General features: G+C 39.1%; 1 pseudogene; it reads left to right on the top strand.

Annotated features, from left to right (window-relative positions):
• The first annotated feature begins 278 nt into the window (after window positions 1–278).
• Window positions 279–24,113, top strand: LOC127223898 (isocitrate dehydrogenase [NAD] subunit beta, mitochondrial-like; annotated as a pseudogene).
• Window positions 24,114–24,718: the final 605 nt, after the last annotated feature.

Here is a 24,718-nt window from a genome sequence, read left to right on the forward strand (position 1 = left end):
AATATGACACACATTATAAGTTACACAGAGAGGCACTTTTAAATAGACATCTTTGTTGCTTCAGTTTGTTTCTCTGTTGCTGTGGAAACACCATGACCCAAAGCAACTTGGGGAGGGCAGGGTTTATTTTGGCTTACAGGTTACAGTCCATCATAGACTGATGCCAAGTCAGGAACTCGTGGCAAGAATCTGGGGGCAAAAACTAATGCACACAGACAATGGGAGAACACTGCTTGCTAGCTTACTTTCCTATATACCTCAGGACCACATAGCCAGGCATGGCGTCATCCACAATGAGCTGCGCCTTCACAGTTCAAACATTAATCAAGAAAATGGCCTATATAGATGCCCACAGGTCAGCCTCAGTTGAGATACTCTCTGCCCAGGTAACTCTAGCTAGTGTCAAGTTGACAAAACCTAAATAGTCTGTGTAATTATGTGATTCCCCCTGCAGAAATGTGTGGTGGTGATACAAGTCTTTTTCAAGCATTAATATTTAGCTCAATGCACTGAATTCGAGGTCTAAGCCTGAAAATCTAATCCTGTTTATCAATCATTTGCTATAGTTGCATTCAGATTATATAGAAAAGCATAATTTTCCAGTTTGAAAAATCAGGACTCTACTACTTACAGGTAGGCAACTATATCAAATTTCTCTGAACATCAATGTCTCATTATCCCTGAATGTGGGATAATCCCTGCATGTTAGATTATACCTGAGTATATGAACCAGATATAAAACAGGTTTGTAGTCAGTGGTATTTTCATTGCATAACATTTATGGTACATATGAACTTTAAAATACAGAATTTTTTAAAAAGATGATTCAGTACAAATGTAAATTCAGAATAGTATTTTTAAAATAATACCTTTATAGGATTAAATCTCCATAATATCACATGCAAGACTGTATAGTTTATTTCTAATAAGTTACCACTATGGCACATTGTAATGTACTCTAGTTTCTCTCTTTGTAAAATGGGTTTTTTCACTTTCTACTTCCTACAGCATCTGCTCTCATCTGCTGCAGGGAAAGCCTCTCTGATGATGACTGAATGAGTCACCGATCTATGAGTATAGAGAGAAACCATTCAGAATCATTTTATTGATTTTTTAAAGACCATTTATGTTTGGTTCTACCCTAGGTTTCTAGTCTCTCTAGTCTCCAGTTCCTGAGCACCCAAGCAGCATCACTTAAGTGTCCCTTCTTGTGGAATGGTCCTCAAGTTAAATCAGACATCACTTGGCCATGTCTATGTCTTCTGTCCTCTTGTACAGTTATTTCCCAGCAACAGGGTACACAGTGTTTATAATGTCAGGCATCAGAAGCATTTCAGCACTGGCTTCAACACGTTTAAGCAGTCATAGCTCTGGCTGGAGGACTGCTCGGAATCAATGCTTAACCTGCACTGTGGCCTTTGTAACTGTTGCTCACAATGTCCTATAATGTCATGCTGTGCTTTGGCTGATACAAACACATACAAGATCCCTCACAGAAGGGGAAAGGAACAAGATCTCCTGAGTATATTGGGAGTGTGGGGGATGAGTGGAGAGGGAGCTAGGAGAAAGAAAAGGGGAGGAGAGCAGAACATGAGGAACCAGGAAGATTGAGTCAGGGGACAAATAGACGAGAGCAAAAAAAGAAAGAAAGAGAGATACCATAATAGAAGGAGTCATTATAGGTTTGAAGAGAAAACTGACACCAGAGAAATGTCCAGAAACCTACAAGGATGACCCCAACTAACAATCTGAGCAACAGTGGAAAGGCTACCTTAAATGTCCTTCCCTGATAAAGAGACTGATAACTAACTTGTCCACCATCAAAGAGCCTTCATCTAGTAGCTGATGGAAACAGAAGCAGATACCCACAGCTAAACACTGAGCCAAACTCCTGGAATCCAGTTGCAGAGAGGGAGGAGTGATAAGAAAATGGATCAAGACCAGGCTACAGAAACCCACAGAGATGGCTGACCTGAACAAGGAGGAACTAATGGACCCCCAGACTGATAGCTGGGAATCCAGCATTGGACAAACTCAAACCCCCTGAACGTGGGTTTCAGTTAGAAGGCCTAGGCAGTCTATGGGGCCTCTGACAGTGGAATCAGGCTGTATCCCTGGTGCACAAAAGGACTTTGGGAGCACATTACCCATGGAGGGATACTCCCCTTAACCTAGAGACAGGAGGGAGGGCCTAGACCTGACTCCAAATGACTTGACAGATTTAGATGATCCCTCCTGGAAGGCATCACCTTCCCTCTGGAGTTGGGATGGGGAATGGAATAGGAGGGGGTTGGGAGGCATGGGAGGGAGGGAGGGAGAGGGAAAAAATAATAAAAAGAATTACAACAACAAAAAAAGAAAGTGGGTTTCTTTCATGTCATTTTCATTAAGTTCTAAAATATGAAAGTAAGAGTATGTCCTCATAGCCTGGAGTTCTATTATTAAGGGATCCTAAAATTCTTAAAGGTCCCAGTGTTAGCAGAGATCTTAGACTCGAAAATCTAACATACAGTCTTCCTATGAGTTAAAAGTAATTAGAATAAAGAAGCCAGTAAGGAAAACTTAATTCACTTACAATAGGTCAGGTGGGGGAGAAAAGGACACCTAATTTCTCTCAACCTTTGCAGTGCTTCAATTTTGCAGATGAGAAGAAACAAAAGCATGGGAGAGTCATATGTAAATTTCACTGTGAAATTACAAATAGCACAGGGCATCTCAACTCCTCAGTACCATTCTATGAACACATTCCCCAGGAGCAGAGTAGGAAGCAACCACCAGTCAAGGACAGAATTGGGTCATTGTGGATGTAACTTGCCAGAATGTGATTACTGTCTTTTACGTACTGCAGCAGTGTGTTTCATCATTCACCATAGAGCTCATATCTGCGTGATTCTTGATTCATGATGGTTCATGTCAGCATCTCTGTGTTCAGCATTTTCAGAGTTATAGGCAGCTTCTAGCCATCCTCTATTTCTTAAGGTATCCACACAAAATTCTGGAGCCATCATCACCTTTACCTCAATCAAGCTTGCTCTTGGATAACAACTCCTAGCCTGGCATGCAAAGACTTGGCCAAACATATCATTAGCTTTCTGAGTGTCTGCAAATTAGTTGTTATTTATAAAACTATGTTCATCTTTGTGTTAAGATTGAGCACAGGTGACAAAGCAAAATAAGATCTTATCAGGTTTTGAAAGATCATATTCCCTTAACTTATACTTAAATAATTGCTCTGTAAACTATTTAGTAACTATAGTGATTGATTATCATATCCATCAAATAATGTAATACTCTGAGGCATGCTGAAATCTCTGGGGGAAATGCAAGACTAAGAATATACATGTTGAGTGACAAAGTTGCACTAAGGAGCCTTCTTAAGCAAACAGGGTGACACCAAGAGCACATGCAGGGCAGCCTGTAATGCTTCCTTGTGAAAACTCTGCCCAGGGAACTTATCAGTGGATGGAGGTTTCTTCTTCTTAGATCTGGGAATACTGTCTTCTCCCCTCGTCTCTTAACTTTATACAATTAGATGCTATCTGGACAAATGTGAGTATTGCTTGAGATTCAATTTGTGTTTTATTCTTTTTTTTATAAGTGGGGGAAATGCAATATTACTTTCAAATACAGCTTTTCACTAGGATATAATGAGAACATATGCTTTATACTTGAGGGGATTTTTATAACCTGGAGTTCACATGGGAGAGACCAGCATAATTAAACACAGATTCTGGGCTACAGAGACTCTCAGTGGTTACAGGCTCATATTGCTATGGGTTATTTTGCTTCCAACGAGGCACTAGTATGATTTGAAGAGAACTCTGGTATGTAGATGCCATGAACTCTGGAAAGATTCTACAGTGCACAGGTGGCCCACTAAGAATCCTCCAGCTCCAACATCTTCATGGTGGAACTTGCAAGGTTCTGATTTAGATTTCAAGTTTCCATTTGTTCTCACAACTTCCTGCAGCCCAAGAACATAGCTCCATTGGCATTTTAGTTAGGGTTTCTAGTGCTATGAAGAAACACAATGTCCATGGCAACTCATAAAGGAAAAACATTTAATTGGGTGGTTTACAGATCAGAATTTCAGTTCTTTATCACCATGGTGGCAGGCAGATATTGCTGGAGCTGAGAATCCTACATCTTTCAGGCAACAAGAAATGGGATGGTACACTGGGAGTATCTTAAAGATATGTGAGACCTCAAAGCCCATCTCCACGGTGAAATTCTTCCTCCAACAAGGCCATACTACTCCAACAAAGCCACACCTCCCATTAATGTTGCTCCCTTTGGGGGCCATTTTCTTTCAAACCACCACAGGGATTACATCTTAGCTATTAATCACTAATCATACAATGTGTGTATTTCAAGTGAAACCTAGACATGTGAGTGTCCTAGGTTGAATTTAGCATGGATAGCATGTTAAGAGCTTTTGGCAGGCTATGATAATGGACAGGCTTGAGTTGCTTATGGATAGAGCTCTAGTCACATTGTTGCAGCATGGCCCCTAAATTTGTCTGGTCCACAGTTAGCTCTCAGTAGATGGTGACTTGTCGGAATTATGGGGACTTGTCAATTCCCAACTATATAGTTCACAGGTGCTGGTGAACAATCAGCTCAAGAACTGTAACCTGAGAAGGTTCCACATAGACACAACAGATCTTACTTAGCATGGAGAAAGATTGGGGTGCATCCCACTGCTGCTTAGGTACCATCAATCAGACCCAGGTTTACGTTCTATAGTCAATCAAATCAGAAGTCATCAAGATGTTTACAATACAGAATTAAAAAAGAATCTTCTAGTGAAAAAGCTGTACTAGTAATTTATAAGGCCATCTGTTTTTTGGGGGGTTTTTGCCATAAAATTTACCCACAGAGTTTTAACACACAGGAACCAATCAACAGACTTTGTGAAGACAAAATCATCTTTGTATATAAAAGTATCGTGATACAGTGCATATTTAAAAACCAAAGACAATGGTGTCCTTTTAGTATGTGTTTCTTTGAAACATGAATCTGTAGCATTCAGTCAGAGTTTAAAGTAGATATATTTGTTCCACAGAGCCTGATGGAATTGGCTAAAAATAATGCCTACTAGCTAAAGTTGCCATGGTGCTGAGTCCTAATTTAGGTGGTTATATGACTCACTCTACCTCAGACCTTGGTTTATTCAGCATGGGAGATGCTATGAGGTCAAACCTAGAATCCCTTTCCAGAGGAACCCTTTGAAAGGCTTTCTTACATATACTGACCAGAAAGTGAAGACACTGTCTCCCATCAGTATCAGCCACCAAAGGGAATAGGGATAGGACACAGAAGGCTGCAGAAGGCACTAGGCTGTGTGTGAGACCAGTGGTCCTCACCTCACTTCTGCTCCTGCCTAACCCAGAAAGTAAGATGTTCAGGGAGTTTAGAGGTGCAGCCAGCAAGACATGTACTCTCACTGAAGCTCTGCACGTCTGTATTAAAATGGCTTTATCTAGATACAGTGAGAACTAAATGGCTATATTACTGTTCAACCACATCTATCTGTCATCTTTCATCTAATTAACATCTTGTCATAAATCATCTATTTATCCATCATCAGTCTATTAGCCACCATGAATCTCTGTCTATCCTCTCTCTATTTCAAGACACAATAATACATACAACATACTAACTGATAAACTCAGAATTAAAGCCCTCATCTGTAAAACTTACTCATAGCTTTATAAAAATCAAATGCACCATTCGCATGCTCTCAAAGGTAAAGCACAGAGGTTGATTTCTATCATTTAAAAAAAAAGAAGAAAGAAAGAAAGAAAGGAAAAAAGGAAGAAAGAAAGAAAGAAACCTAAGTTTGTTCTCCTATTCCTGACAGTAAGTGTCATATCTTGGTTCATAGCTCATGCACACATAAAGCAGACATGGCAATTACTTCAGTTGACTAATTTATCATCTGTGGGGGATGTGGAGGAGTAGTCATGCAAAAAAATGGACTCATAATTGCCTCAGAGCAAGAGCGAGCTTCTCTCCTGGTTCACAAGTTTGGTCTGTGGGGCTGCTAACTTTATATATGACTTACCCTACTCTTCCCAGGAAGCCTGCATCCTCCCTCCTCAGAAAATCAATCTCGTCCACCATTTTCTGCTGACATCCCACTTACACCAGTGCAGACGTGAGTTTCGATAACAGACTGTATAAATGAAACATTCCATTCAGTGCCAAAATGGAAATAAACTTAATCAACTCTGCTATAGCAATTTTTTTGTTTGTTTTTTAAGAAAGGGTTTCTCTGTGTATCCCTGACTGTCCTAAATAGAACTCACTCTGTAGATCAGGCTGGCCTCGAGCTCAGAGATCCGCCTGTCTCTGCCTCCTGAGTGTGGGGACTAAAGGCATGTGCCACCACCACCTGGATATTATTTCAATAAAAGTATAACCATTGATTTAAATCCATTGTTACAATGGCAGAAAAATAGTAAAAATATTTTATTTCCTGCTTCAATATCAGAACACAGATGTTCTGCATATTTGCTTGCTAATAACTAAATGGGACTATAGGGTGTTTGTTTTTCCACATAATTGAATTATCTTGGGAACAAGTTTTACAATTTAAATAGCAACCTTTATTGCAAGCATTTAATTTAGTTGTTTTAAAATATGTTATGAAATTCATAGATCCTAGTTTAAATCATTTTTGATAATGGTACAAATGTATTATTGCTTTTTTGATAATTTCTTATTTAAATTTGAAACAAGCTTGTTTTACATGTCAATCCCAGTTCCCTCACCCTCCTGTCCTCCCCTGTGAAACATATTCATTTGAAGTATGTGACACTGCTCCCCTACAAGCCCTACAAGTACATCTCAATACGTTCTCTCTTTATTATTGTTCTTTTCACTCTTTTCCCTCCCTTGGGTTTTTAAGACAAAAAGACAAAACAAACAAACAAAAAAATCTACATTGGATCTTGGGCTCAGCCCTTAGAATGGCCAATTTTTAATTATTGAAAATAGTCCTTAGTATGTTTTCCTGTCTAAAGCAAACTCAGGACTGTACATTTCTAAAAAGTAAATAAGAGGCCAGGTATGAAAGAATTTTGTCTCAGCACTCCAGAGACAGAGACAGGCAGATCCCTCAATCCCAGGCCACTCAGGTCTACATAGTGAATTCCAGGCCAGGCATGGACACCCTATCTCAGAAAGACAATTAAAGAGGCCTGAATTCCCAGAGCCCCGAAATTTATGGTAGGCGACATTTATCTCCTTAGACTTTAAATTATAATGCTATACCTATCATTCATGAACACCAAGGGATATTTGTTCAGGTTCTCCTTTGACAAAGAACATTAAACAAAACAGACAAGTTTACCTCTCCAGAACCTTGCACTCTAGAGATGAATTCGTAAGGAAAGCTTTAAAGGCCGTAAGTCCTGGGAATCCTCTATAGTTTACATAAAGCTGTATGTCGGTGGATGTGGAGAAAACCACAAGGGACATGAACAGAATATTCATGAAATGCATCAGAAATAGAGGACTATCTCCAGCGACTTGACATTACCACATGATGAAAACACTTGTCTAAAGATCACAGAGAGGCACACACATGTCAAAAGTGACAGGAAAGCAAAGGCCGGTGTAACTAGAGCCCAGAAATCATAAGGTCAAACAATTAAGTGTAGATAAGAGAGTCACAGGCCAGATCACACTGGGATTTACAAACCCAGATGAGAAGTATACATAATACAGAAAGTGCTTTAGAATTATAATATCACAACATATTCATCTCCCTGTAAGCAGTCATGGTGTCTACATATGGACTTAGACATATGCATTTGTATCCATATGTGGATTTTGACATGTGTGTTTGTACACCCGTGTTTCTGAATATGATTGCTGAATGACAGGAGTGAAAGCACAAATCCCTGAGTGCATACTGACACATGTTTGCACTGAGGTTTCCTGCAATTGGCATCTCTGGGTCACAGTTCACATGCTGAGATAGGGATGTAGATGGATGACTGGTTGATCCATAGCACAGTAGACAATAGGCACAAAATTATAAGCTGGGAAACTCGTCATGCACGTGAAGGTAAGCCAGCTGCACAGTGTCTGAGAACAGGGGCAGGACAGACCAGGAACATGGTATAACACTGAGCTGTCAGCAGTAGCATTGTGTCAAGTCACACATGAGTTCTGTCTAGTGACTTGTGTTCAACTATAAAGTATTTTACTTAATATCATTTTATCCTATGCTTTTTATGATAAATATTTTATATGCTTAGTGTAATTCATCAGAAATTAATCAGTAACTCAGTTACTCATTCAGTTTTGCTAAGAGAAAGTTAGAGTAGTCTGTGCAGTAGGAATAGAAGGCCCTCAGACATGTCTACAACCATCAATAATCTTCAGTATCAATGGATCTAGACTCAGACTCCACACGACAGCATTCTTAGAATCAGCTGGTCCTTTGGTATTTCCATGTCAGTGCCAGGAGCACAGAATGCATCCTGGGTTGAGTGTATTCTGGAAAACAAGCTGCCTAAGGATGCTCTATGAAACTCCGCCTTACATCTTTGTTTTCTTCTTGATGTCTGAAGCAGAGTTGATAGCTATGACTCCCAATTTTCTTTTAAATTCCTTAGTTTGTCTGGGCTCTATCTTTGATTGATTTTGTAATTTCTCTGGAGCAGCCTGATAGAAAAAGACTCATCACTCATTGGCTTCCTTCCGCATGATCTGTTCTGGCCCCTCAGAAAATTCTTTTCCTGTTATCTCTTTCTAGCTCAAGCCTGCGACTCACTGCTCACTTGTTGCCATGACCACCTTCCCTGCAAGCCTTTTGTCCTTGGTACAAGTTCTGGCAATTCTAACAAAACCTGGCTTTGGAAAGTTACATAGCTTGACAATATCCTCCTGTCTTAGGTGCTCTTTAAGCTCCTGCCTCTTTTGAAATTGATGAAAAAGATGGAAACAAGACCACAGGAGTCAGAAACAAGACAATATCAGCTAATCATTTTAACATAAATAGATAGATAGATAGATAGATAGATAGATAGATAGATAGATAGATAGAGATAGATAGTCATAGTAACCAAGAATATGCTTAAATGATATCCTAGCCAGGGGACATAGCACAGAAAATTTTTCTTTCAAAAGCAATTCAAATTTGCAAATAATTGAACTGCATATTTCAATATACAAAATTCATAGTAAAATTTACCCACAAAATCTAGCAAATTTAGAAGCTTTTCCTGTATGAAGAAACATTAATAACAAATTAAGAACAATGGGGAAAGTATTCTGATTTCAGAATAAAAATGATTGCATATAATTATGAATTTTTAGGCTGGAGTTGAAAATAAAAGTTTTATTTACTTCCAAGTATGTAAAGAATTATGTTTCCCTGCACATTAGTTATATCAATATATTTGTAAAAAGAAAATTAGTGATAGTTTTACTGGTATTCCTTTCTATTGACAGCATCATCTTCGCAAGTCCTTTACATATTTTTGAGATTATAATGTAAGTAGTTACATTTCCTTTCTCCCTTCCCTCCCTCCAAACTCTCCTAAGTGTGTCTTTCCCCTGCTCTCTTTTAAATCCATGTTCTTTTTCTATTTAACCATTGAAATTTTATACATACAAGAAAGCAATTTTTAAAAAACTTGCATGTGTGTGTTCCTGTATGTAGATACCATGTACATGTGGGTGTTAGAAAAGGCCAGAAGAGTGTACCATCTCCTGGAGAAGAGGTTACCGATGGTTGTCAGCCACCTGTTTGGTTTGAGAACCAAACTAGTATCACCTAGAAAAAACATCAAGTTCTCTTAACTGTTGAGCCATCATTCCAGTCCCAAAACACAAATTTATTGGAAGAAAAATATGCTTTATCTAGGGGACTGTGATTAAAAGACTTGGTGGTTTTTATGTTGTTTGTTTATTTATGTTTTGTTTAGGTAACAGAGTTAGCCTGTCACCATGTAGACTAGGCTGCCTTCAAATCTACAATTCTGTGCCTCAGCACCCTATATACTGGTAATAAAGATGTGTACCACCATGACAGTGTAATATAGACATCTTTCCAAAATCCACTGGACAAAAAGATGCTTTGTTAAGGCAGAAATACCAGATTTAACCTAATATTTTCAGTTTAAGCTTCACAGAAAACTAGAATGGAAAGATCTTTGTACAAAGTAGTTAGACTTTATCAAAACATTTTAAGTTAGAAACATTTATAATGGAAAGGCACAAAAATTCATTAACAATAATTGATATCACAAATACCATGTAAAGGTCAACAAGCAATTTAAACTGCTGAAGCAAGTTCATGCCAATTAGTTAACAAATAGAATTATATGTAACTCAGAAAATGACATTCCTCTAATAATTTATTAAAGCCCATTTTAAGCAAATTAAATGATAGAAAACACTGTTACTATACAGTACACAAAATGTGTACAAGTACTCAAATGTATGAGCCTCTGGGGACCATTCTTATTCAAACACCAAGCTTAGTATTAGTTATTTCTCTCCCACTCATTTCTCCATCTACCAGCCTGCCATCCTCCCCACTTCAACTTCTCTCCCACTATCTTTGAAACACTTAGGTTCTAGCATTCCTCCCTTCTTAAGCTTGTCTTTCTCCCCACAATGGCCCTTTCCTAGATTTCTGGCTTCTGTATGTGCTTCAAGGTAAACACAAAAATCTAAACACTCAAAGCTAGGCTTCACACATGAGAGAGAACACATTGCATCTGTCTTCAGCTCCTCCATTTTATCTGTGAATTTCATTTTTCTTTACAACTAGAATAATATTCCACTGTGTGTATGTAACACATTATTACATTTTTATTATTCATACATTTGTTGATGAATGTTTATTTATAGACTGTCCCCACTTCCTAGGTATTATGACTATTACAGCAATGAACATGGATGAGCAAGTATCTCTGCAGTGGGGCAGAGAATCCTTTGGGTGTATGTGCAGAGAACAATCATATGGTAGTTCTAGTTTTATCTTTCTAAGGAGCCTCCACATTGATTCCTACGGTGGCTGAAGAAATTCTAGCAAAGAAGTAGAAGAGGTCTAAAGGGAAGGAGAGGGAAAAGAAGTATTAAAAATATCACATTTTCTCTCATATACAAAGTATAGGTTTTACACACACATACACACACACACACACACACACACACACACTAATAAGATGCTGTACTACTTTGTACATTAATTAAAAATCTAAAGGGGGAAAGAGTCGGACAACAAATGCGGATAAAGAGGATTAAGGGCAGAGGCACTACCTCCTACTGCTGGGACAGTTGGAGATTCAGGTGATCTCTAGGGTTTGTGACAAGGACTCAAGCCCCAACCTGCTTCATTTTTTCCCCTTAGAATGAGAATTCACTCGGCCAGTGAGAACAAGTAATTAGCTGAACAGATATTACAAGAGAACCATTTTTAAAGCTTCTGTGGACACTGGAAAAAGATGGATAGCTAAGGGGGAACTGAGATTGTTTGGTGTTGTCCCGCCCGGCACTTGAGTCTATCATGACATGAAATGGGGCTGTCAAAGTACCACTCAAGAGCAGCAAGAACACTGACAGCAAAGCAGAACGGTACGGAAAACTTCAAGATCATCACGATGGGAAGTTAATGGGTCCAGAGAATGGAGGGGACTTACAGATGTGACTGATGGGTCATAGGATGTCATCTTCGTCATGAAACAATAGGAAGGGACTGACAGAAAGAACCACGGGCTGAGCAAAGATCAAAGTACTATTTTGAATTCAAAAGGACGGGCAGAGAAGCCCTGCATGCTAGCTGAGGACAGCCCGGCCAGCGGTGGGATGTTTGCATAGAGTATCTCAAATTGTGCTGTTTAGGTGGCTAGGACCGTCATGTGACTCTGGAATGTGAGTTAGAAGATAAACTTTTTGGAGATAAAAAGATCAATATAAAAAAAACAGATTTTGATATTTAATCTGAACACAATAGTCAGCAAAATAATAGGCTCTCTGGTAGTGAAGGGAGAACAACCTACTTAGCCAGGGACGAGGAGAGGGGAAGAATAGTAAGTCAGTGGAGAGGAGGAAGGTGGTATCCATAGCAGCTGAAAAAAACCCTGCCCAGAACTGGCTTGCATTAAATCAGTGCCTCGTTTCTCCAGACACTTGTAGGTACAAAAAGATTAGTTCTAATTATACAAGAAGCTTAATTTTGGTATGGACAATAGCCTTTCTTACAGAATAAATGTTAAATTCTACAAATTCAAAGGTATTACATCTCAGAAATGCTTTGAAAACACATAAGCATAACCATATCTACAAGGGAAATAAGTACAGGGAACACAAAGTTGATGGTGAACTCGACTCTACCGTTTTTCTGTCGAAAAGCTCCATGTATGAAGGACAGTGATGTTGTTTTTCTTTTTTAATTGTTGCTACCTTTTAAGCTACGGCCACACTATTCAGCAACTGCAACTCCAATATGAGAGCAGAATTCTCTCAGTCACCAACTCTTTCAAAGCTACTAAAGAAACTCATTTAAATCTCTGTCCCACTCAAGAACTCAAGATTCAAAAGTTGAGGTAGAATTCTGCTTCCCAGAGAGGCTAAATAAAAAGTAGCTCACCTAGCTCACCTCCTCATGTCTCCCAAGAAGTCCTCGTGCGCCTTCTCGCCCCTCCTTATAAATCTTTTCACCTGGCTCCTCCCTACGACTTCATGTCAGCTAGTTGCTGACCCAGCCTCCTGACCACAGGTGAATTTTATTTAATCAAACCCCTTTTTACATCATTAAACAAATATTCCAGGGCATTAACAAAAATAACATGCCTTAAAATAATATTCTACAACATAATGCTATGGGACTGTTTGCCACAAGATTGCAGTCTTAACCTTGCAGCTAACACAGATTAAATTGTCAAGAATCCCTTCTACTCCAGTTGGTGGCAAGGGTAGGATTTACGATACTCTGTTTTCTCTGATGTTTACAAGCTTTGTCCCAGGGTTTAGGTTTTAGGATTTTATGTCCTCATATGTTTCCTGGAAGATAACACTGAATGGTGTAACTTTGACCTTTCCCATGTCCTGTTATTTCACTAACTCAGTGTTATGATTGTTGCCTTTGCAATGTAGCTCAGCAGCCAATGGTACAAAAGATGGTCAAGGGACACCATTCATAAATGTCAAGCAGACACAGTCAGCCAGTGTTCTCAGCACCTTTTATTGTCTTAGTTTGGTTTCTTATCGCTTAAACATAGTCATTAAACTGAAAACAAAACATGACTCAATTAATGCCATGAGGAGATATGTTTTTATTATTCACAGAATTTCTCACCTAGAACGTCACTTAATTTAATCTGTAAATTGCAAAAACAAAACAAAACATAAACAGGGCTTATTTCTCCACATTCCCCTCATATCTGACACTATCAACTATTATTTAGGTTGAAAGAGACATTTTGTTACCACAAAACTAAAAGCTATTATCTACTTACTACAAAATAAGCTACACAACTGCAAAGACTTAGTGGGCATGGGTCCTGTTTCAGTATCTTTCAGACAGTGGGGAATTTAATTGAGAAAGGGACTGGATGTCGGTGATGGCATTTAGATAAAGATGAAAAATGGTAGATGCACAGTTTGTTCTGTGTGGTGAATAGACATTACTTCTGCAGTAGGCAGCTACCTGCTTTGTGACATGCAACATTGATATGGGCAGGGTAGGAAGTTGGCCAGATAAAAGCCCAAGAGCAATTCAGACCATGGGATTTGACTCGTACTGTCAGGTAGCCCCACCTCCCCGCTAGTAACTATTTCCATACTCCATCATTCCAGAGTGAAAATTATTTAGATCATTTAGATCATTGGACCCTTTTGTTTCAAATATTGGCTTGAAAAGAATTAAAGAAACAATAAATTATTTAAAATGTTAGATGGCCTTTACTATAACAAGAATAGTCTCACTCCTTTTGGTATTAATGAATTTTCTTAGTGAGCTCATAAGTTAAAGATATTGGCAAAAAAAAAAAAAAAAAACTCACAGTTTCCTTCAGAAAAAAATTTCAAGGTTAAGAAAGTCAGAATGCTACTTGATTTAAAATTTCTAAAAAAGGAACAGAAAAAAATCATATTCAGTTTTTTATTCCCTAATCAGAAAAAAGAAAAGGAGTAATAGCATATTAATCAAATATTTGATTATATTCCCTTTCCAACTCTAAATCAAAACAGTTCTCAGATTCCTTTATATTGAATATTTGGGGGTTACATTCAGAAAATAATTAGTTTTAATCTAATATTTGTTTAAAATAGTAAGAAAAATTTTTAAAGATTGTTAAAAACTCAATAATTGAAATGATAGATTATAAAACAAATCTTTTTCTCTCTTATTAATCATTTACTTTTCAAAATTCTCTGAAAAGTAACTTGATGAAAGTGATGCCTAGGAGACCTAATTTCTTTAACTTTGTTGTTTTCTGTTGAATCTTGGTTACACAGTGTTAGCAAAGAGTTCATTGGTGATAAATCAGAAATGTCTTAGACTCGGCATATACTTCTACTCTCCTCTCTTATATACACACCTGTGTATATACACACCTGTGATGATATATTGTTTATGACTTATTAAAGCCACTGGAGATCAAATAGCAAATCAGTCATACTAGTTAGCTATAGAAGCTAGGCAGTGGTGGTACACACTTTTAATCCCAGGACTCGGGTAGATGGATCTCTGTTAGTTCAAGGCTACACTGAGTACACGAAATTGATCCATTCCTAAAGCAAACAGCTCCCACAAAGGTCCCACTTGGGATCACAAGCCTTTAATCCCAGCACTAGAGAGATGGAGACAGGAATGACATGGCTGGGTGGAGATAGGGATATAAGGCAGGAGACAGGATCTGAGAGCTTTTTCCTCTGAGGATTCATGGGGGGCAGAATTGCCATTTCAGCTTGGTAGAGGTAAGATCTATTGGCTTGGCTGCTTTGCTTCTCTGACTTTCAGCTTGAAGCTTGAACCCCAGTATCAGTCTCTGAATCTTTTCTTTTTCGTGCTACATACACCTCTGTGGATAACTTGTCAAATTAAAGATAATACAGAAACATTGATGATGCTTGCACTTGGGATACATGTTACCCCTCTGGCTCTGCTTTTCAGATTTCCTGATCAATAACTTTATTTCACACTATCTTCCTGACTCTTGTCCAGTGAGCTGGCTCAGCAAGGCACTGGTATACTCCAATGTGGTATGTCCCTTGAGCTCCTAATTATACCATTTTATGCATCATTTCTCCTCAGCCACGGACTGAGCAAGGGAAAGAAGTTTGTCTAAGTGATCACTATTACTTTCATGTGGTCTAGCATCATGTCTGTTCAACAAATACTTTTCTTATGTAATAATTAATAATTTTGAAAGTTTTACACGCAATCTAATTGGTCATATTCTTGCCCTCCCCCAGATACCTGCTCCCTACCTTCCCTATTTCATATCCTTTCTCCATTAAAATAAAAAAAGCATCTCCACGAAACAAAAACATGAAGTCTGTTCTGTGTTGGCCATCAGAGAGTGGCTGATATACCCAGTGTCACACCATTAAAGAAAAGTAATTCCCCTCTTCCAGCTATCAAAAACAAATAGCTTCTTAGCTGGAAGAGGAACTCTGTGCCCAATTCCCCTTCTCTGTGTTGGACCCCTGTCTGGCTTGAGTTTGTACAGGTCTTGGGTGTACTGCCTCAGTCTGTGTCCGTTCACATGTCCATGAGCCCTGTTGTCTGGGAAATGCTGCTTCCTCTGTGTCATCCGTAGCCTCTCTCTGCTTCTTACATTCTTCTCATCTCCTCTTCTACACAGATTCTTGAGCCATGGGGGTGGGGTAAGTGATACAGACAACCCATTTAGGCCTGAGTCTCTCACTGCCTGTACATTGTCCACTTGAGGCTCTCCATGTAAATTCCCATCTACTGCAAGAGGAAACTTCTCTGATAACAGTCAGTGATGCATTGACCTGTGGGTATTGCAGGAGTGTGTTAGGAGTCTTTGGTTGCTGTGCTCATTTAGAAGTATAGACCCTTGCTCTATTTAGCCTCAGGTTCTTGGCCTTATTTACAATGTCAGGTACAGATTCCATCTCAGAGAGTGACCCTTAAATATAAGCAAAGGGTAGCTAGTTACTCCCATAACATGTATGCCACCATCGCACCAGCATGTGTAACTTGCAGGCATGTCCATATAGTAGCCTGCAATATCTGTAGCTGGGTAAGATTGATGATTACTTTTCTTCTCCTGTAGAATGCTGAGTATCTCCCAATACTATGAACACTACTCAGTGAGGCTTCTAGTTGAGCAACACTCAATTTCTCCATGTTCAGTGCCATAAGCATGTTATGTCATCACAATAGGTCCTTACCATCAAGTTGTGGAAGGTGACCAACAGTATTGGCAATAGTTTATGATGTTTGGAGATGGGCTGTGGGACCTGTTTGGCCAAGGATGCAAAAATATGAACCCAAGGTTAGGGTTAGGGTTAGAGTTAGGGTTAGGGTTAGGGTTACTTGGTAGTACACGATGGCTAGTTATAAAATTGTCTACCCCATTACAGGGCAACTCCATTTAAATCATTTTATATATTTGTATATTTTATGAAGCTTCATCAGTCCATATTACTTCTCAAAAGGAGCTACCTCTCCCCATAACTTCCTCTCTATCCTGTCCTCCCATGCCCCTCCTCATTTAGTCTTCCTATTCAAATTTTACTTACACCCTTTTAAAACATTATATTCTGTTTCTTCTTTGTTGAACAATTACCCTCCTTCTCTGTAGTCCCTTACTAGCTACCTAACCTCTGTGGATATTTATTGTGAATGAAATATACATATCTAAATATAAAATTTTTAACATCCCACATGTAAGAGAAAACATTCAATGTTTGTCTTTCTGGGTCTGGGATACCTCACTCAGGATGAGTGCTTCTAGCTCCACACATTTACCTGTAAATTTCATCATTTCATTTTTCTTAACAGCTGAATAATATTCTGTTGTATCAATAGACCACATTTCCCCTATCCATTCATAAGTTGATGGATAATTATGCTATATTCAATTTCTGACTATTATTGAATAGAGCAGCAATGAACATGGATGAGCAAGTATCTCTGTAGCGAGCTCTAGAGTCCTTTGAGTACTGGAAATACACAAAAAGGGAAACTCACAGCAATCTACCAGACTAAACACCCCCCCCAAAGATCCCTTGCAATATAGGATACATAGCCTGAACTAGCCATCTCTTGTGAGCAGGCAAGACTTAAAGTGAAAGGATTGGGGCACCAACATAGCCACATAACCTTCAACCAACTGTCTAGGGTTGGGGTAAGGGTAGTGCAGAGATTGTGGGCATGGTCAACCAATAACTGGTACTGCAATATTTTTTTGTTGTTGTTGTTAGTTTTGGTTTTTTAAAACAGAATTTCTCTGTGTAACTGCACTGGCTGTCATGGAACTTGCTCTGTAGACCAGACTGGCCTCGAACTCACTGAGATCTGCCTGCCTCTGCCCTCTGAGCACTGGAATTAAAGACATGAACCAACATACCTGGCTTTGCTGCAGCCTTTTAGCTTTGGCTCTCAGTGGCTGGTATTCCCATTTCAGAGAATTCAGTTTAGTACTCAAACCCCAAGTACCCACAATGACACATAAAAACTGTGCATGATCAACAGAGGAGATCTCGACTTGTTTGCATCTCTACTGCTGACATCTTTGCTGAAGAATATTTTTACCCCATCATATCTTCTACAATATGTCAACATCTTGATAAATTCACACCAGGGACCTGTGACATGAACTCTCCTTCATTTTTTCTGTATTTTCACAATTTGTCTCATATTTAATATGTGAGATGAAGGACACAACTCAGCAGAAAAAAAAAATCATAAAGGTAACAAGACAGTTGTGTAAAAACCGCAGAATGAAACCATCTAGAAAGGACACAAACAAACGGGGAAAAGCTGGCTGTGTGAAATCAAGTCCTCTTAACGGGTCTAAATAAAATGTCTTTGATGAAAAAAATAAAAATAAAACACGCAATTGGTATAAAATCTTAGCATAAGTTCCCAAGATTTGATTTTTATAGAGTTTTCTGAGAGCCCACATTTATTACTCCTTTTTTAAACCTTCTGAACAGCAAGAATCTGTCATGTGATTGAACGGCACATTGAGGAATATTTATAAAAGGTACCAAAAATGTAATGAATCTCACAATGTGACCCTATACTATAAGTAGGAAAACCAAAAAGTAATAACAAAGTTTAGAAAAGATAAAATTAAAAATTCAATGTGAACAAGCATGTAGGCTAAAACAATCATTGCCAGGAATTGGAGTTGTTCTTTGGGACAGTAAATAAAGCTACAAGGGCAGTTTCTGCTATACATGGATTTTTCTTTTATTAGTCATATTATGTTAGAATCATTCCAGTGCATTCTAGTGGAAAATCTCCAAGTCAATATAGGAGCAAATTGCTATATTCTAGCAAATTGCTAGAAACGATACAAATATCACAGGCTTCTGGGTACTATTAAACTTTAAGAGAGAATAACCTACAGGAGGCTCACCCAAGGGCAGGAGAGATCAGGTCTGTAATCACTTTGATTTTGTTACCCACGTAGGAGACTTGGCACATCACCTTCAGAAAGCCACAGCAGTTGTATAGAAACAAACTTCAGGGGGAAAAATTGGAGCAAAGGGCAAGGAATATCAGAGTATAGAATTCAAGAACTGGGTGGGGGGGTTAAAAATGGGAAAAGTGCTTAAAACTTCACACAACTCCTTATGTCTGAAATAAGAGCCCATAACTACTTCATTCACCTTTTATTTAGGAAAAAAATCTCGGGAAACAGCTTCCAAACTGGAGCCCATGTTAAGACGAGAAAGCCCAGACACCAGCCTTCATGGGCCAGTTCTGAGGGTGTATATAAGCAGAATGTTTGTAGAGACAGGAGCTCCACATCAAGAAGTTCCTCTGGTTCTTATTAAAACACATAGTTCTGTGTCTAAAAACAACCTTCTCCTCTCATATCCACCTTTGATGTGGAATCTGAGGCAGCTACACCTCCTCTTTCACCCTGAAAAGCAGCGTTTTCTACACTACAGGCCCTGACTACAGGTCTTTGCCACATAAATGGTTTCATATAAGTTTTGTGTTGTAATTCAATTCTCATCTGCCAAATTTAGACCCATAATCTTAAAGTCAAATGCTCTCCTAAACTACCTGACTCACAACACGTGTTCTTATACTGAGGCTGTCTTGGTCACTCTCCTACTGCTGTGAAAAGACACCATGACAATGACACTCTCAAGAAAGAAAACTTTTGACTGAGGCTCACTCAGTGTCAGAGGTTCAGTTCGTTCTCATCATGGTGGGGAGCATGGCAGCCAGCAAGCATGGTGCTGGAGGAGTAACTGAGGGCTACATCCTAATCCACAAGCAGAAAGGGAGAGAGGGACAGAGTCAGAGAATGAGAGAGAGAGAGAGACTGGACCTAGCATGGGCTTTTGAAACCTCAAAACCCACTCTACTGTCAAACTCCTATTAGACCACACCTACTCCAACAAGACCTACCTCCTAATCCTTCTAATCCTTTCAAACAATTCTACTCCCTGGTGACTAAGCATTCACATACATGAGCTTATGGGGACCATCCTTATTCAACCCACCACAACAGCCATTTTCAGTTTGGTAGAGCTACACACCCAAAATATGTGCTCAAAGTGGAGACTATCCATGTTCCTGAAGTTACGTGACCAAGCTGTGACATGATTTGTATCCTAACAGTTATAGTCCTAGGGAAATGTGTTTCTTTGAATTTATGATAAGTAGGCTGTGGGATAAGAAAATGGGGACTCCAAAAATAAAGCCCCTTAAGGATGCACAATATTGCCTAATGTATACATTCACATTAGAATAAGCAAGCAGAGGCCAAACAAAACAGTATGGGGACTAAAGTTTAACTTGTACCTCTCCCATGTGAGGGAAGGTTTTGTCAGAAGGCCCATGCCTTTGTGACACTCTGAATCTTGGAGGTCAGCATACTTGATGTCTTCAGTTATTAACATTAGAAAGTTTCTGTTTGGTTTTAAATTATCACTACATCAATGAAACTAGAACATACTCTTTGACACTTTTCGCTTAGTATTAATAGTGTTAATAGTCTAAAGGGCTAAGGAAACAAACTAATTAGTCCATGTGAAAACATTAATTCTCAGTCATGGTTAATAATATCATCATCAACTCAGGAAAGAAAAGCAAATGCTTTCATTTCTTATGTGAAAATTAGACCCAAAGGTTGAACTATTTGTGCATGATAAAAGTGGTTTGCAAACTAAAGTCTTCTAGTAGAAACAGCAATACTGACTTTGACTATGACTTACAAAAAGAAATATTGTAACAACCTAGTAGCAGACCTCCAGTAGAGCCCCCATGACCATCGCTGCTATAATCTTCCTAAATTAAATAGGATTGCTTTGGAAGACTCCAAGAATTCCACTTTGCTCTGAGTTTTGGAAATATTTTAAGACAGAATTACCCATCTATGCCATCCTTACCTCTGTCAAGCTGACTCTAAGTTAATACACCTTTGTTGCTTTAAATTAGGGTTTTGTTAATGTGTTTTATCAATAGAAAACTGATGCATCTAGTGTGAATAGAGTAGACATGTCCATGAGCTTCAAGTGTGTAGTGTGGGTGCATATTCTAATCCTAGCAGGTGAATCAAGAAGTTATATATGCATGTTCTACTTCAGCTTGAAGATTGGCTGATTTGACTTGAGTTGGATGCCTTGCTTACCCCCATTTCCCTAAGTCATTCCCTATATCAGAATACAACATGGCAAAAACATGAAGGTCACTGTCTCTAAGTGTGTTGAATTTTATTTAGAGAAATCACTGTGTTGCACAGAAACCAGTTTCTCTGCCTTACTTCTCTCTGCTCCAGCTCTTCAACCCCATGGGAGAGTAGAGCAATGCTAATTGGCTGTTCTACACAACCATGGACACGCGTGTCCCCTTTGTTTCAGTTGTTCTTAAAAGATTCCCTTCATGTTCTTGGACCTCATGTTTCAGATTGTGTTGGTTTGCAATGATACACTAAAATGCACAATCTTGGATTGCAAAATATTAATATGCTTATGATCCTCTCTGATGTAGATCCAGTCCTGATGCCTTTAATGTAATTTCCCCACACTGGCAAGTCAGTGTTTATGCTGATTAATATTTATCGCAGTAGTCAACACTTTTGACCTTATATCTCTCATATTCAATAGTTTCACATTTGTTACTAGCTTTTTAAATAAAGCACTGTATCTTGTTATGCTAATCATATGACCTTGTAGTGAGAAAGTAGCTAGCAGCAATGTCAACTCTCAAGTAATGAAAAGACTTAATTACTACAAAGATGATATGAAAGTAAACACATGCCCCTAGGACCAAGTATTTGGATGGATCTTTGGTCCAGGAAGTGGTTGAGATCTGGACAGCTCTCAAAAGTCCACATCACAAAAGTGTGGTCCCCTACACTTAAAGGTCCCCACCTTTAAGAGGAGTGGACTAATGAATGTGATCTGGTTGAGTAGGGTCCTTCAGGGAGACATGGGGACCCAAGCCCTTCCTGTTCCTTTCTTGTGTTGATTGTGAGGGTAAGCCTTACTCTAACATACATTCCCACCGTGATATATTGCTCCACCACACACTTAAAAGTATCTCAGACTAAACCGTCCAAAAAAATGTGTCCAAACAAACTATCTTTGTTTCAAGTTCATTATCTTGGCTTTGGTTACTGTAATCAAAGCTAACAAGGTTCCCCACTAAGAGCATTACAATTATTACAAAATATTTACCATCCTATTCCTTGTCTTCATGAGTCTGTATGAGAGGAGAGTATGCAAATACATTATTATACTGTAAATCATATTAACATAATATTATAATGTAATGTAGAGGTTATAGCATAGGATACATATTTGCAAAAAGGCTTAGCATTTAGATACAGAATTTAAAGTCAGGCAAGCACTATATTTCATAAATAACCATGCCTCAAAATACTAGTCATCCTTAAATATTGTTCTAATATGTCTTGTCACATACTAATAGCTAATGACTATTTGGCCTTATTAAGGATCAGATAGTGAGAATATTACATATTCTATGTATAATATAGGACATATATATTATAGCATATAGGCTATATTATATAGAGATGTATATCTTCAGTCCTCATTTCAGTCTCTACATGAGGATTCATGATTCCCATTTTCAATTCATTCAAGTAACTTGTAAAAAGACAAAGTTCTTAGGTGCCAGTGAATACAACCAAGTTTAGCCTAATTTATAAATTGCCGTTTTAGGCAGAAAACCGGTCGCTGATGGGTGAGTCTTCACTTGGGAGCCAGTAATAACTTCTCTTGGGCTACTTATCAAGGCAGAGAATGCTTGTTCCAGTTTCTGCTAACATGCTTCCCTCTACTGGACCAGAACCTCTCTAATTTATGACAATGCTTTACTCTCAGCTAATGAAATATCCTTCCTTCTTCCTATTGTTCTTTATTATTTTCTCGCTTACATAGTCATTACCCAAAGAAAATATATGTTCTAAAAATAATTATCAAAAGAAATCTCATTGGCAAATATAGAGCCTAACAGTACACAAAAAGGCATTTACAGATCTCCGCAGAAGACGGCAACACTGAGCAATGTCCGCTGGCTGACCCGACCGGTGGTCACTCGGAACCCCGGGACTTGGAGAGGTCTCCAAACATGGGCTGCAGCTCATGCCTCTTCACAGAGCCAAGAAGAAGATGTGAGGGTTGAGGGTGCCTTCCCTGTGACCGTGTTTGGGGAGACGGAGTGGAGCCAGAGCTCATGCATGCTATCAAGGAAGTGTTCAAGGCTGCAGCTGTCCCAGTGGAACTCAAGGCACGTCACCTGGTTGAGGGTAAGTTGGAGCAGCTGCTGAGTTCCATGAAGGAGAACAAAGTTGCCATCATTGGAAAGATTTATACCCCAATGGAGCATAAGGGCGAATTAGCTTCCTATAATATGCAGCTGAGGCATCAGTTGGACTTGTTTGCCAACGTAGTCCTTGTGAAGTCACTTCCTGGATACATGACTCGGCATAGCAATCTAGACCTGGTAATCATTCGAAAACAGACAGAAGAGAAATATAGCTCTCTGGAACATGAGAGTGTGAAGGGGGTCATTGAGTGTCTGAAGATTGTCACTTGAACCAAGTCTCAGAGGACTGCAAAGTTTGCATTTGACTACGCCACCAAAAAGGGGCAGAGCAAGGTCACAGCTGTCCATAAGGCCAACATTGTGAAATTTGGGGCTGGGTTGTTCTTGCAATGCTGTGAGGAAGTTGCTGAACTAAACACCAAAATCAAATTTGAGACAATGATCATAGACAAGTGCTGCATGCAGCTGGTGCAGAATTCTTACCAGTTTGCTGTGCTTGTGATGTCCAGTCTTTATGGGAACAATATTAATAATCTGGCTGCTGGCCTTGTTGGAGGAGCCGGTGTGGTCCCTGGTGAGAGCTACAGTGCAGAGTATGCAGCTTTTGAGATGCTCAGCACCAATTTGCCCAGGCAGTGGACAGAAATATAGCCAACTCCACAGCCATGCTGTTGTTAGTTTCTAACATGCTTCGGCATCTTAATCTTGAGTACCACTCCAATATGATTATACATACAGCGAAGAAGGTGATTAACCTGGCAATGTACGGACTCGAGACATGGGCGGCTACAGTACTGACTTCATATAATCTGTTGTTAGCCATCTGCACCCTCATGGGGGCTAGAGCCCTTTACTCCCTCCAACTCCAAAGGACCATGCTGCATATCCCTTCAATACAATGGACCAGGGAAGAAAACATCTAGAAGTAAACCCTAATTGCTTTTCTGGCGGAGGCTAGGTTGTCCTGGTGGGGCTGGTATAGGTTACCCGCACAGGGTAGGAGGTGTTTGGGACTGGATCCAGACCACACGATGCTTACAACTTCTTTCTACAGGTTCAAACCTCAGATAGGGGTGGTTATGCCACTTGTCAAGACTTCATTGAAGCTGCTACTGCTGCCCTGTCATAAATCCTACACGTGTACATGTAAAATACTCAATAAAACAAATACACACACAAGAAAGGACATTTGCAGAATAAAATACCTTAAGATATTATATTCCAAACAGGGACTACTTTGGGTCCTTGCCGTGGTGAGCACAAGTTACTTGCCTTTTTTGTCCATTTTTTATTTTATTTTTTGAGATTATGATATAACTGAATAATTTCCCTATTTCCTCTTTTCCCTGGAAAATAAAAAAATGATTGAATTTTCTGTGGCCATTTTGCAAGACAACCCACACTGATAGTTCCATTTCTCGAAGTCAGAACAATACACCAGTGCCGTGTTCACATGGCTTCCGTTCTTATGTCTGTCTCATGGAGACTTAATAGTTTTCCCAAAGACAAGTTTCAGACTCAGCTCTACACTCCCCTGACGCTCTAATCAATCATGTCCATTTTTCGTGTGTCTTTTAATTTGAGAATCTTCTCACATTTAAGTGTTAATTTTTATGACTAAACTGAAAAGAGCAGAGGACCATAAAACAAACTGATGTTGGAGCGCCCTCTGGTGTTGGATGGAAGTTCAGCTATTATTCAAGAACAGCGGCCATGCAATTGGATCATCCCAAA

This window comes from Phodopus roborovskii, unplaced genomic scaffold (genome assembly GCF_943737965.1).
Source record: "Phodopus roborovskii unplaced genomic scaffold, PHOROB, whole genome shotgun sequence".
NCBI classification, from domain to species: Eukaryota; Metazoa; Chordata; class Mammalia; order Rodentia; family Cricetidae; genus Phodopus; species Phodopus roborovskii.